At 42.0% G+C, this 14,777-nt stretch overlaps 1 long non-coding RNA gene across 1 annotated transcript in view; it reads right to left on the bottom strand.

Moving 5' to 3' along the window:
* The window catches only part of LOC308468870, a 94,201-nt gene that overhangs the window by 28,259 nt on the left and 51,165 nt on the right, over positions 1-14,777 (bottom strand). Inside the window, exon 2 of the long non-coding RNA XR_013981911.1 lies at positions 13,672-13,872. This is a non-coding gene — a long non-coding RNA (uncharacterized lncRNA). The remainder of the gene's footprint in view (positions 1-13,671; positions 13,873-14,777) is intronic.

Consider the following 14,777-nt stretch of genomic DNA (forward strand, 5'->3'; position numbering starts at 1 on the left):
AAAAGTAAAATGCGAACATTTTTCAGAAGTTGAACATCTGACATGGCTTCCGCTTGAGTGTAGGAAGCTTCTGCTGCCAATTGGAAGCTGTGCCTTGGTTTCTGAAAGGCTTTGGGAGTTGAACAGACTCCCAGAACTGATTAAGTTCGAGAACCAAGGTACCACTGTATACTCATTTTGCATGCACCTTCCACTAAAAAATATTTACCCCCTAAAATATATATTTTTGTGCATCCATCATCTCTAAATTGTATGCATTTCCCTTACAATGCACACATGTTTGAATAAAAATGGCATCACAAATTTTGGAGAAGTGCACTATCTGAATGATAATTTTATCCACATAAAAGTCTGGGAACCATGGATTAGATGGGTTTGACTTTGAAATTCAGACTGAATGAAATTATCCTTCATCCCAAGCTACAAGTCATCCTATAAATTAACAAATTCCCCATCTGTTTCCTACTGGAAGCACAAAAGCACAGAAGCACGAAAGGCCCTGAAATGGTGATCCACTTCTCAGGATCTGGATTTGAAATAATTTTGCAAAGATCAGTGACTTGAAAACTGATCTGTATATCAGTGTTGAATAATGAAATTCTTCAGAGGAACCTTCCCAAGGATGAGTTTGGAAACTGATGATGTGAGCTAACTTCAAATTAGGAGAGATCAGAATATGAACTCCCTCTATATGGTGAAGAACCTTGACAATCAAATTTATTTAGAACATTTGTTGACTGCTCAATCAACATAGTCCTCTGGGTGATTCACACAGAGTTCAAACAATATACAATTAAATTGTTAAACTATTATAACAATAATTAAAAGACTTAAAACATTTTTTTTTAAAATCAAATTGATTTCCTACCTAAAAACCGGTGCAATGCAGAATAACAGCATTTAAAGCACAGCATAAGCAATATGTTTCAAATGAAAGAGAGACAGCAGTGCAATCTAGAAATTAAAATAAATACTTATATCTAGAGTAATTAGTTGTGTTTCTGATCCATTGAAATCAATGGCGAACTTAGTCATTGAATTCAATGGAACCTAAGTGCATGTAGCTTAGATTGGATACAAGTAATTGTAATTATTTGAAGGTTTATCTTACATTGTTACCCCACTCCATATTATTTGTACTGAGTTTTAAATGCTGTTTGACTGCAATTCGATGCACACCTATGTGAGAGTAAGCCCAACTGATAATAGTGGAGGTTACTTCCAAGTAAATGTGCTGCTTGTCTGGATCCAACATCATGCGCACCCCTGGGCTCTAACTAAAGGCTATTTTCTAGAAGCAAAAGTTTATCAGAGGGTAACTGCTGAGAGCAAATTCCGTAGGGTTCATTCAAACAAGCAAAAAGGCATGCTTTGTCATCTTTCAATAGGTCTCTTCCACAGCAAAATGTATGCAGGGAAATGTAAAGTTTGAAAAACCTTCAACCCCAGATTCTGTCCCCCACCCCAGTCACACAAGCTTTCCATATGTGGGGAAATGTTGGCAATGTGCTCTCATATAAAGACTGCTATCCATGTGGGTTCTGAGGCAGTACAAGCCTAGGAGAGGACTATACCATATTCCTTCCTCCAGTTTGAATCGCCTCTCAATGGGTTGCAAACACCCCTTGCGATTATAACACTAGCCCACAGCAGGTCCCTGTTTGCCTCGTAGTAGCTAAGCTGGCATTGTGGCATCCAAAAATGCACATATAGATTACATAGGCAGGCCTCTAATGACAGATAGGCCCACCTGCTAGAGAGTGGTATTTAAATGGCAGGACAAAGGGAAGGGAAATTGCCTAAGGGAGTGGGATTAGGATCAGGTGAAGGTTAATCAAAGGAAATGACAGTTAAATGGTACTCTGGGCTCCTGAGACTGTATGTGTGCATTTCACTGGAAAATGTGTTGTGGGTTTCCCATAAAGAAATATATATAAACAGAAGCAAAAATAATGGATCAAAAGGAAACATAATTTTCACTGCTGCCCCATCAAAACCTTCACGGCTGGTTTCAGAACGTCCATCAGCACAGCCCTAAATAACAAGCAGAACAAAGAAGAAAGCCATATTACAGACAGACAGACAGACAGACAGACAGACAGACACACACACACACACACACACACACACACACTGCTTTTTATATATTTAAAAATATATATATCTGAATGAAAAGTAGTATCATGATTTGGATGTGGGTTTCACACAGCTGAACAACTCAGTTCCCTTAGGAAGTGTGATTGGATTGAAAATCTGAAATATTCGCATGCCTAAAAAGGAGGGGGTACTGGTCAATACTTGGAGATGAGTGCCACCCCCACCCCCCATTTTAGGCTTGTGGGTTAATCAGGCTGCAGTCTTCATTTGGGAGTAGGTCCCTTTGAACTCAATGGAGTTTACATCTTAAGTAGGTAGTTACAGAATAATCTGGAATCAAACTCACTAACATTCTTTTTTGAAGAAGCATAAGTTACACATGGACCCGGGTGGCGCTGTGGGTTAAACCACAGAGCCTAGGACTTGCCGATCAGAAGGTTGGTGGTTCAAATCCCTGCGACGGGGTGAGCTCCCGTTGCTCGGTCCCTGCTCCTGCCAACCTAGCAGTTCAAAAGCACGTCAAAGTGCAAGTAGATAAATAGGTACCGCTCTGGCAGGAAGGTAAACGGCGTTTCCGTGCACTGCTCTGGTTTGCCAGAAGCAGCTTAGTCATGCTGGCCACATGACCCGGAAGCTGTACGCCAGCTCCCTCGGCCAATAAAGCGAGATGAGCGCCGTAACCCCAGAGTCAGCCACAACTGGACCTAATGGTCAGGGGTCTCTTTACCCTTTACCTTTTAAGTTACACATAGACTTTTCACAGTAAGGGGAATAATAATAAAGCATAGTAAGTTTTACCTAGTGATCATAAATAGAATGTGCAGAGAGAGGAATAAGAAAATACGGTAATCTTCTACAAAACCTCTCCACATAGTAACCTGGTAAATTGGAGGTTCAGTGGATTTTGCATCTGAGTTGACAAAGGAAAAGAATTCATGCCACATCAAATGAAAACAGTCTATTTTTGACTTGCCTCTAAAGTCTAAGGACTCTCCTTTGTTGTGTTAGGTGTTCTAAAATCTTTCCAAGCCACACCTCCTGAGAGCTGGGGTGGTAGGTTAGATTTCCAGTGAGAAGCAACTGTGAGTCTGTCTGCAGCTAGGAGCATGAATTCTAAGGACTTATCAATAATTGAGGGATTTCTGCCCCCTTTCAAGGAGTGGAGTGCCAGAGCTGGGGTTGGCATTTGAGATGTGATCATGGATATATCAGAAACTAAAGACCAAAACTTCTGAATGATGCAGCAATTCAACCACATAAGAAGTAGCATTCCAGGGGAACCACAGCCTCCCCAGCATCGACTAGAGTGGCCTTTTCAACTTTAGCTGAGTCCAATGACATCTCAATAGCATTTTTAGAGTAACTTCTTGTATTCTTGCAGATATGGTTTTTAACAGGGCACTGGACTACAACATTTCCCAGTCATGTTCCTCTATCTGAATACCTGGGTTACTCTCACAAACTAATCTCAGTCCATGGGAGGAGCCAGATTCTATACTGAGTAGATATTTGTATATATTGGAAGCTAGGCCACTTTGACTGGAGATTGCATATGAACAAAAGGATTTTAAAAATGTCAAGCAATGGAGCCCTTCTCCTTTATAGAGTAGGAATATACTTGCTTGAGTTGGATCCAATTATATAATAATAATAATAATAATAATAATAATAATAATATAATTTTTATTTATACCCCGCCCTTCCCAGTTCAAAAACCGGGCTCAGGGTGGCTAACAACAAATGTAAAACACTTTAAAACACTTAATTATAAAGGCAGCATAAAAATAAAAACATGAATAACAATAAAATTCAAAAATCAATCAGATATTCCCCAAGGCTAGGTGGCTGAATTGGACCTACTTAGGCCAGCGAGGAGGCCAGGGGAGAATTTGCTGTGGGGTCTCAGAGCAGGTGATCTTCATAAAAAGGGGAGGGGAAGGAAGATCAGGCTGAATTCAACTTAAAGGCCAGGTGGAATAGCTCTGTCTTACAGGCCCAATGGAAGGAGGTTAAATCCTGAAGGGCCCTAGTCTCATGGGACAGAGCATTCCACCAGGTCGCAGCCATCACTGAAAAAGCCCTGGCCCTGGTGGAGGATAGTTTGACTTCCTTAGGGCCTGGGACCTCTAAACTATGGTTATTCATGGACCTTAAGGTCTTCTGCGGGGCATACCAGGAGAGGCGGTCCTGTAGATACGAGGGCCCTAAGCCACAAAGGGCTTTAAAGGTCAAGACCAGCAGCTTGAACCTGACCCTATACTCCACCAGGAGCCAGTGCAACTGGTAAAGCACATCTTTTGCCCGATGGGTGGGGTATAAATAATAAAATAATTGTGGTTATTATTATGGTGGTGGTTGTTGTTGTTGTTATGTAAGTTTTCCAAAATGGGTTGACCTTTGGGCAAAATATATTTAGTTGTATAGATTCACATTTTTCTCCACAACAGGGATTTGTGATGTTCATCATTAAAGCAAAAGACTGGGTGATCCAAAATAGGAGTAAAAGGCAACGGCAAATGAGCATATGTGTTTGCCATTTATGCCATATTCAGAGGGTCAACTGTAGAAACACGTCACTTATTTTGTTCACTAAAGTTTTTCAGCCTGATGTGGCTTGTGATCCACCACCACAAAGTAACCTATCATGAAATGTTAAAACTGAGGCACAGATTCAATTAAAACAAAACAAAGCAAAACAGTGTTGCGAACTACTACTGAAATAGGAGAACATGAGGCAAAATACGTCAAATGCATTATTCATTATTTGCAGTATTAGAAGTATCCATAGTATTACAAGTTATTTACACAGCTCTGGTAAAGCCTAATCTGTTTCCCTCTCTGGTACTAATGAAATATGGCATCAGATCTTGAATCATCCTATTACATGGCCTTGCAGGAACATAAAAGGTTAGGATTCCAGAGTTATTAATCCTCAATCGTTTTGACAATTGATTTTGAACACACAGACCAATGCACTCTTTTTAACATACAATCAGAAATGCTCAAAATTAATTGATTTCTCCCATGCACACCTGGCAGCAGCAAACTTTGAAACAAAGATGTGCATTTGTGTTTAGATGTGCTGTTTTGTCAGCATTTGGGACTGGATCTTATTGTAAAAAAGCCATGCCAATTTTCTACAGAGAAGGGAAGCTTACTTGGGGTATAGGGATGGACAAGGAATTTGAAAAGCTCCCTTCCCCCATGCATACACCTCTCTTGGTGACTATTGACTTTTTCTTTTACTCTGTGCCATAATGTCTGATCAGATCTATGGACACTGGCTACAATCCAATGCAGCGTTAAGAACACTTAAGCCCTTTGAAATCAGCTGGCTTATAGACACTTAGCTCTGTGTTGCATTGTGGCCTCTGAGGCTGGAACCAGATATTATATATGCATCCGACTCTGAACATAAGAGCATAAGAAGAGTCCTGCTGGATTAGGCCAAAGCCCCTTCTAGTTCAGCATCCTGTTCTCATAGTGGCCAACCAGAAGCCTATGGGAAGCCCACAGGAAGGAACTGAGCACAGAAGCCCACTCCCCGCTTGTGATTCCCAGCAACTGGTCCATACCCTCCAATGTTTCTCCGATGAAAATAGGGACGTCCCATTCCATAATGATAATTTCACTATTTATACCCAACACATCTTACTGGGTTGCCCCAGCACTTTGAGCAGCTTCCAACATATATAAAAACATAATAAAACATTAAACATTTTTAAAAAACCTTCTCTATACAGGATTGCCTTCAGATGGCTCGGGAGTCGGATAACTCCGTACCCTCTAACATTTCTCCAATGGAAACAGGGGCATCCTACCATGCCCTCCGACATTTCTCCAGTGAAAATAGGGACATCCTAAGGGAAAGCAAGGGACGCGGGTGACACTGTGGGCTAAACCACAGAGCCTAGGACTTGCCAATCAGAAGGTCAGCAGTTCGAATCCCCGTGACGGGATGAGCTCCCGTTGCTCGGTCCCTGCTCCTGCCAACCTAGCAGTTCGAAAGCACGTCAAAGTGCAAGTAGATAAATAGGTACCGCTCCATCGGGAAGGTAAACAGCGTTTCCGTGGTTTGCCAGAAGCGGCTTAGTCATGCTGGCCACATGACCCGGAAGCTGTACGCCGGCTCCCTCGGCCTATAAAGCGAGATGAGAGCAGCAACCGCAGAGTCGGTCATGACTGGACCTAATGGTCAGGGGTCCCTTTACCTTTAAGGGAAAGCAGGATCAAATCAGAAACCAGGAAGGCTTCTCTAAATCAGGGACATCCCTGGAAAAATAGGGACAGCTGATCATCAAGACATACTGCCTCTGACAGTGCAAGAGAGTAGCTGCTGATAACCTTGCCCTCCAAGGCAACTGTGTGTCTCATCAACCCCTCCCCACTTTGTATCACTCACTGCAGGGAAGAGGAGCAAGTTTCAGTCCAAGGGCCTCATTCCCATTTAGGCAACTTCTGAGAGGCTGGAGGAAAAAGTAAGCAAAGCTATGAATCTGAATGTTACCTTCATACAGTAACTTGGTTTCCACACACACACACACACACACACACACACACACACTTTTCTGTCCTCCATTCAGGCAAACAAAAAACACGGTCCAAATTCAAGGACACATTCCAGCCCAGCAAAAACACTCAAAGAGTGTCAAAGCAGAGCCATGCAACAGTGATGAACTTCAGGCTCTCAAATTTCAATGGTGCCCTGTGCAATGCTAACAGTGCCCCACCTCTTGGTTCTACACCATTGTTGTGGTGCCCCCTGCAGCGTGGCAGCCAGTGTGGCTGAACCAGTCATGCTACCCTAAAACCACTTCTGTGGGGAGGGTTGTGCCCTGGGAAAATAATATGGGGTGTGGCCTGGGGATAACCTGAGGCAGAGGAGGTTTTAGGGTAGCACGACCAGTTCAGCTGCACTAGGCACTGGCAGCACAGTGGGAGCTGCAACAGTGATGTAGAATGGAGTGCAAGAGGCAGGAAGTGCCAAATTTTAGAATCACACAGGGCGCCACAAACATTTGGGAGCCCAAAGTCTGCTGCTATCTGAGGGACAGAGAAGGCTGGGGGGCACATTTGGCCTTTGAGCTTGAGGTGATAACTTATGATAACTTTCTCAAGTCTTGACAACTGGCTGCTGGCAAGGTAAGGAAACATACAGCATCGTGATGTCAAGATGTAGCAGTTGTTGCTGAGAGCAGAGTAGACTGTATTAGTTACATTTTACATGCATGGAATATTTCTTGGGGGTGTGGGTATGTGGTGATTATTTGTTATATGTATTTTCAGAAACTGAAAAGTGGTTGTTTGTTAACTTTATTTTTCAGTTTCTGAAAATACATATAATACTTTTTTTAAGACTTAAAAATAAAACACCAGTTGGTGGGGCAACGTCTATTGCAAAACCCTCCCTGAGGGTGATTCCCTGCATAAATGGGAACCAGCTTGAACGTTAGCCTCACTTACTGCTAGGCTGAATTGTTGATTTGTTGTTCACAAATAAACATGGCTGTTGATGTCTTTCTGAATAAAGCTGCTTCGTGGTTTCAGGGTAGGCCTGTTGCGTGCTGAGGTCCCCCAAAACCCCTACCCCAATAACTCAGACATCACACGTAATTTTTGTTTAAGGTTTTTGGCATAATTTTGGCCACAACTTTATTTTCATACAAATTGAGAGTGGTTGCTTAGGCATTGGTTATGACTACCTGTCCCCCCCCCCCGCCGCCTTGGGGGGGGGGACAGCACTGACTCCCTAGTCAGTCCCGGAGGAAACATGGTCAGAGTCAGATGGAGCTGCGTCACAGGCCCTCATCTACTCCGCGCATGTTCCTTGAAGCTTACGCGGCCCGCACCCTGCCGTCAGGGTTTGGACGAAGGGGATGGTAAGCTTCAGAATTCCTTTAACGGAATACCCGTCAGCAGCAGCATTGGAGGGGCAGGCACAGCCAATCCATACCCCTCCACCAACCAATTTTAACCAATGCCTAACCGCCAACCTTACAAGTTGTGACGATTTGCTAAGCAGTAGGCAAAACCCAAAAGGCCCGCACTAATCAGCCAATTGGACAAATTCCTACTGGGCCCCCGCACCAATGCGAACGACCCCATGACAGGCAGAGCAAGGTCAAAGCGCAAGCCCAATCAAGGGAGGGAGGGCGGGAGATCCGATGTCCCCAGCGAAAGAGAAAGAGAAAGCTGTGGACCCTGCTTATATAAGGCCATTAATCCCACCCCTAAATTGGCAACATCAAATTTACCCCAGTAACAACATCATCGAATCTGCTCCAGCCCATTGCCCTCAATGGCCTGGTCACTAACTGGGGGTTTTGTTCGGCCCCATCCGCAACACGTGCTCTCTCTTTTATGAGAACACGCTTTGCAAGGTCTTCTCATACAGTAAGTGCATTTATAAAAACTTTGAGGTTTCATCAAGTGGTATATTAATTAATTAATGCTCTTCCCAAACTTCATGGGATACTGCACCATCTGGATAAAATAACAATATATACCAACTCTCATTCTCCACTAGTACTGTAACATTTGAGAGTCAGTAGGTACTTCTGAATGATGAATTGATTTCCAATGAGGGTGTTTAAAAAACAACAACCAGCTGACTAATCCTGGATAAATGCAAACACTCATATTATTCTTGTTCTTTTCGTTGGCAATATCTCAAAAGGCATTTGCCAAGCCATCAGCCCCTTCCAACTATAGAATAATGTTACGTTTCTGTATCAAGTAGCTATTTAAAAGTTCAAGGCCAGGCTATGCTTCTTCTTTTTTTGCAAACCTTATCAGAGTCAGTTATAGATACTTATCCAAAAGACACGACCCCCTCTAAAACAGCCTTCTTCAGCCTGATAATAGACAACTAGTTGAAGGTCTAGCAGAGTGTTCATTAGGATAGCAATAGAAACGATGTATTTATTTGCATTTTGCGATTTCATGCTTGTGAGTCATCACAGAAGTGGAGCCAGGCTTTGTTCCCTCTTTACAATGTCCCAGGTCGCATCCCTTTAAACTCAGACCCTGAGGGGTCTGAACAGAGAGGACTGTGGCACTTCAGATAGTAACTGGTTGTATGTGTCATGTTCCTCTACAAACCTCTCCTCACATGTAGAATACTAGCACAGGAGGGAACAGACTGGGACAGAGCCTTTATCTCTGTTGTGCCATTATGGAAGGTGTTCCCCCTGCTTCCCTTATCTGCTGTTCGAAGTACCTCCCGCTTCCTATGACTATGTTCCATCACAATATTTAAGATAAACAGGAACACCCTCATAAGCTTACTGTCCATTTGTTGTTGTTTAGTCGTTTAGTCGTGTCCGACTCTTCGTGACCTCATGGACCAGAGCACGCCAGGCACTTCTCTCCTCCACTGCCTCCCGCAGTTTGATCAAACTCATGCTGATAGCTTCAAGAACACCATCCAACCATCTCATCCTCTGTCGTCCCCTTCTCCTTGTGCCCTCCATCTTTCCCAGCATCAGGGTCTTTTCCAGGGAGTCTTCTCTTCTCATGAGGTGGCCAAAGTATTGGAGCCTCAGCTTCAGGATCTGTCCTTCCAGTGAGCACTCAGGGCTGATTTCTTTAAGAATGGATACGTTTGATCTTCTTGCAGTCCATGGGACTCTCAAGAGTCTCCTCCAGCACCATAATTCAAAAGCATCAATTCTTCGGTGATCAGCCTTCTTTATGGTCCAGCTCTCACTTCCATACATCACTACTGGGAAAACCATAGCTTTTACTATACGGACCTTTGTTGGCAAGGTGATGTCTTGACTTTTTAAGATATCCATACTGTCCATACAGTTCTACAATGGCACACCAAAGACCCATAAGGCTGGGTGTCCTCAGGAAGTAGCTGAAAATACTTTTGTGACTTTTGGTGGCCAAGGAGAGGGCAAGGTGGGGTTTAAATCAACATAAACCACTTTGTTACCTGACAGAAGCACTTGGGTTGGCTCAGGCTAAAGGAAGTATAAAATGAAATGTAGTGCTTTGGGGACCATTTAAAGGGAATATTGTTCCTGTTATAGGATGTTTGCATTTCTCTTACTTTTTATGAAGATATCTTAGGGGGAAATTGATGAGAAGTTCTATGAGCTAATCATTGTTCTTGGAGTGAAAATATTCTGCTTTCCATCTCTGCTTCAGAACAGCAATATTGATGCTAAAACTTTTTTTATAAAAACAACAACAACCCCAGAAAATGTAACTTTCACTGAAATTGTGAGGTCAATGTGTATGAATCCAATTGCCTATCTTCATCTCAAAAGCCTTTAGCTCCACCAAGAAAAAAATGAATGCCACTTACAAAATGAAATTGAGGCTTCTATTTCCCCCTCATTTGAACTACAATGAACTACCAGTTAGGGTTGGGAGAGAAATTTGATTACGTTGATTAAGCTCATATATTAAAATGAATGCATCAAATCTGAAATTTCTGAAACAATATAAGAGCTGAAACACAGCCATCCTTAAAAAATTGCACTTATTCATTTTTTGTGATGTTCTCCAACCAATTAATGTTTGCAAAAAAATACATATACAATGGGAAAGTATGCACAAAAATGAATATATTAGTGAATATAACCTACAAAATACTAGGGGGGATTGCTTGCAGAAATGTACATTAGTCAAACCTACATACAAAAATGTGTTTATTAGGAAAAATGTGTAGTAAAATGCTGGTGAATTTTCATGAGAATATTTTTTTAAAAAATCAAATTGCTCCAGAAATGTGGAGAACTGTATTTAAAATGGGAGAATGAGAAAATTGACAAATCCTTCTATCCCTAGCAGTGGGAGGGGGGGGCTCCAAAGCATTTAGAAAAGGAAGTGTTTAAACATGTTTCCATTTTATTTCTTCCAGAGATTATAATGCATAATTTTTGCACAAAAGTCAATTACATAGCCCAGTGATTTACCAGCAAAGCTGGTCAAAAGATATTATCTTAGTGCCAGTTAATGTGTGTGACTAGTTACAAGACAAAATAAATCCTTCGGAAATTACTTTTTAAAAAAAATGTACATAAGAAAATCTCAACCAAAATGACAGCCCTAGTAAATGGTTTCCATTTACCAGAGAGAGTGACAGCTTTTTCTTCCCTAGGAAATCACTGTCCCTGTTCTGCCTTTCAGAGAAGTATTTTTAGGAGAGACCTTAGAAATAAAAGTGTGTCTGTGTGGTTATGAGTTAACAGCTTTTCTGGTTTCAGCAGTGGTGTGTGACATCAGAGCAGAATTTTGGGGCAGCTGTGCCAGCCCCCTCCCACTCAGCAAAATGAGGGCCCTTAAATGTAGCAAGCCTTTTTTACCACATTTTGAAGCAAGTAATACCTATTACAACCTAAATAGGGGGAGAGCAGAAGACCATTAAGTTCAGAGCTAAAATTACCTATCGCACCACTGGGTTTCAGCCTATGCATAAACAGAAATGTCCCGTAGTGTTTCATCCAGGAAAAGGGGAAGGGTGCATCACAACTCCAGTAGAACCCCACCATAGCCAGTTGGATCACTCTGCTATTTCTGTCAGACACATTAATCAAAACGCAACATCCCATCACCTATAGGCACCAGGCAAAAGCTTTCCTCTATGACCTAAGAAGTGGGTGGGATGATTTTAATGTATTTCTTTTTCTCCTTGGTTTCAATGCATCAGGGAGGGGGATGTTGTCTGGTTGTTTGCTTGAAAGTCACATTGAGTACATCTGGGCAAGATAAAGCGACTAACAAATTGTAATAAGAATTGTGGGAGAAGCAAAACTTCCAAGGGAACTTGAAGCTATCCCATACTGCACTACATTGAATATTCTCAATATGCAGCCTTCTGGGCCTGTCTTAAAAACATGGACTCATCCATTTCTTGACAGCAGAGTGAGTAAGGAGGAGTGTGTACAAGACCAGAATTGATGTTTGTAAGTTTCTCCACCCAAAATGGTCTCACGTTGCACATTAAAGAGGTATACTTAGAACTACTCAAATGTCTTTAGTTTTTATGTGCTAGAGCAGTTTTCCTGGGTCTTGTCTCTGGGATGACACAGAAGGAATCATGATCAGGGATTAATATTTTAGAAGAGATTACCATTACAAAGGAAAAAGCAAAGCTATTGACACCATGCAACCTTCTGAAAAGGACATTCTGCTGAAATCAGATTCAAGTCATTGGATACAAGCAGCTGAGAGTTCCCAAGCCAAAACAAAGAAAGAATAAAGTTTCAAATACCTTTTCCCACCCTCTTCCAAGAATGTTAAATAATTCTGGTATATTTTGTCCTGAAGTGACTTATTGTACAATTGACAGACTAGGGATGGGAGCAATTTGACTTGAAACATTTTAATGCTCATGCCCATCTGAGGAATTACTTCGTGGAATGAAATGGCAAAGGTTACTAACATGGTTCCTTTAAAGTTGAGTTGATGCAGGGAACTAGAAAAACTTGCACTTTCTGGATAAAATCATACCCTCTGATTACAGGCTTGTCTGTCACATGGAGCTTTCTCTCCACCATCCCCCCATGGTTTCCTTTCCCTCAACATCCCTCCCTTGTGTTTACCTTATATGGTAATCTTAGAGACATTTAGAGATTAACCCTATATACAAGAAGCTGGCATAAAGCAAGCCAGTGTAAGTTAAGACAGCGTAAAGTTACACCAGATCCAAACTCTATTCAGCGGTGGCCCTACTGCTAATTGAGCAGGCTTCAGACTGGCAGAGGGAAAAGAAGCCTTTGAAATATTGTTTGAGGTGCACCACCCTTTTTGCTGCCTTAACTTATACCTAGTTTACAGGTCACATGACTGAGCTGAACCAGTGTAGAATCCAGCCTAGGTCTCCCTTCTTTGGTTCCTCCCCCACTATGCCCCTATAGCACTCATTTTTCAGAGCTTAAACCAGTTTACGATCCATTGCACTCAGCTCAGCCAACTGACTCCCAACTGAGTCAGGATGGAGGAGATACACTGGTGTATCTCTGGCTGAGCCAAGGATGAGGGAGTTAAGCCAGCCTAGTTCAGCTGTGCCAAGGACCTCCCAATTCAGTTGGCGATATCCTAACCCTTTCATCCCAGTGGATTTTGCTATAGGATTGCTCCCTCAATGTAATTTTTTTTAACAGACACTTGTCTACAGCATATAGATTTGGATTGCGAAATCACCACAAGGCACTTCAGAAGTCCCCATTTTGGCTCATGCTGAGTAGCTCCAAATCCTGCTCTATCTCTGACAAACTCAAAATCCCTCTGAGGTGCACCCCAATTTGGCTCAAGATTCAGGATTCATCCATATCCCAAGCACAATCCTAGGCTATTGTTTCACACCCAGAAGATACCTCATGGAGAATATTCAACAGAATCAAAACTCCATCTGAAAACTCACACTGTCCTAACTTATTTGATTCTTATAGTATAGAGTCAGAGTGTGTGTCCAGTACACTGTGGCCATGCAAGGGCAGGGTCCATGCCAGGGAAAAGAGGTGAAGAAGATAAGGGAGAAGCACCCTGGTCATGGAAGCTGCAAGTGACTTCATTTCCCAAAAAGTCAAACCAGAAGTAGACAAGCAAAAGGATACTTACTGTGTCAGCAGTATTGAGATTGTGGCCTACCCAGGAAGGACCATAGCTCAATGATAGGAGGTCTTCTTTGCATTCAGAAGGTCCCAATTTCAATACCCAGCATTTCCATGGAGCCATGAACAGCAGCTGGCAGTCAATTTAGGCAATACTGAGCTAGATGGGCCAATAATCTGATTCAGTGTAAGGTGTCTTCCTTTGATCCTAAGAGCAAGAAGGACCTAGTCAACAGTATGAAGAAGGGTAAACTGAAACGGGTGCAGCTTTGAAAGCTGTTTATCAGAGATGAAGGATATTAGGAAGGACCACTCACTTGAAGGCTTTTGGCAGAACTACATATCACTTATCTAGGGATGACCAGATCCAACATTTCTGGATCATGTTTATGTAGCAGTGCTTCGTGGATAATTTCCCCATTTCACTCAGATTTTTTTCCACATGCTTACAGGATAATTTCCAAGAGCTATCGTGTGGATAAAGCACCAGAATTAGCTCTTAGCAAACTTAAAATGAGAACTGGGACTTTGAAGAAAATATTTATTTATACTAGTAATTATTTTCCCTCAGGGATGGTGGCAATTACTTGGACAGTCAGGCACAAGAATGAGTTTTTAAAAGGACCATTCTGTGCTAACCTCTTTGACTTCAGATTGTGTTATGCACTCCCTTGAATTCAATTAGGTGGCTCTTAACACAGAATCTGAGAGTAAAATTTCTTTAACTAGCTGTTGACAAAAAACAGTTCCTGATAAATGCAAACATCAGTGCACAAAATGCTGGTGGTGCTGACAAAGATTTTAGCAAAAATGTTTAACAATTACATTTAGAAAATTTTGCAATATAAATCTGCAGGTGGTGAACCCCATAAACTATTACAATTTGCCATGGTCACATTCTCTGGTATTCTGTAGGCCACATTCTATGTCTTTTTTTCCTCCCTTCCTTAATGCACCAGTGAAAAACATCACCCACATTTAAACACCCAACCTATACACACACACACACAAGAAAAGAATTGTAAAAAAAAAAAAAAATCCAGCAAAGATCATTTATACATCTGACAACCTTTAAACCCCTAAAGAAAGTGGGGGGAGGAAACCTAACTGCTC

This window comes from Podarcis pityusensis (assembly GCF_964106645.2).
Source record: "Podarcis pityusensis genome assembly, chromosome: Z".
Classification (NCBI taxonomy): domain Eukaryota; kingdom Metazoa; phylum Chordata; class Lepidosauria; order Squamata; family Lacertidae; genus Podarcis; species Podarcis pityusensis.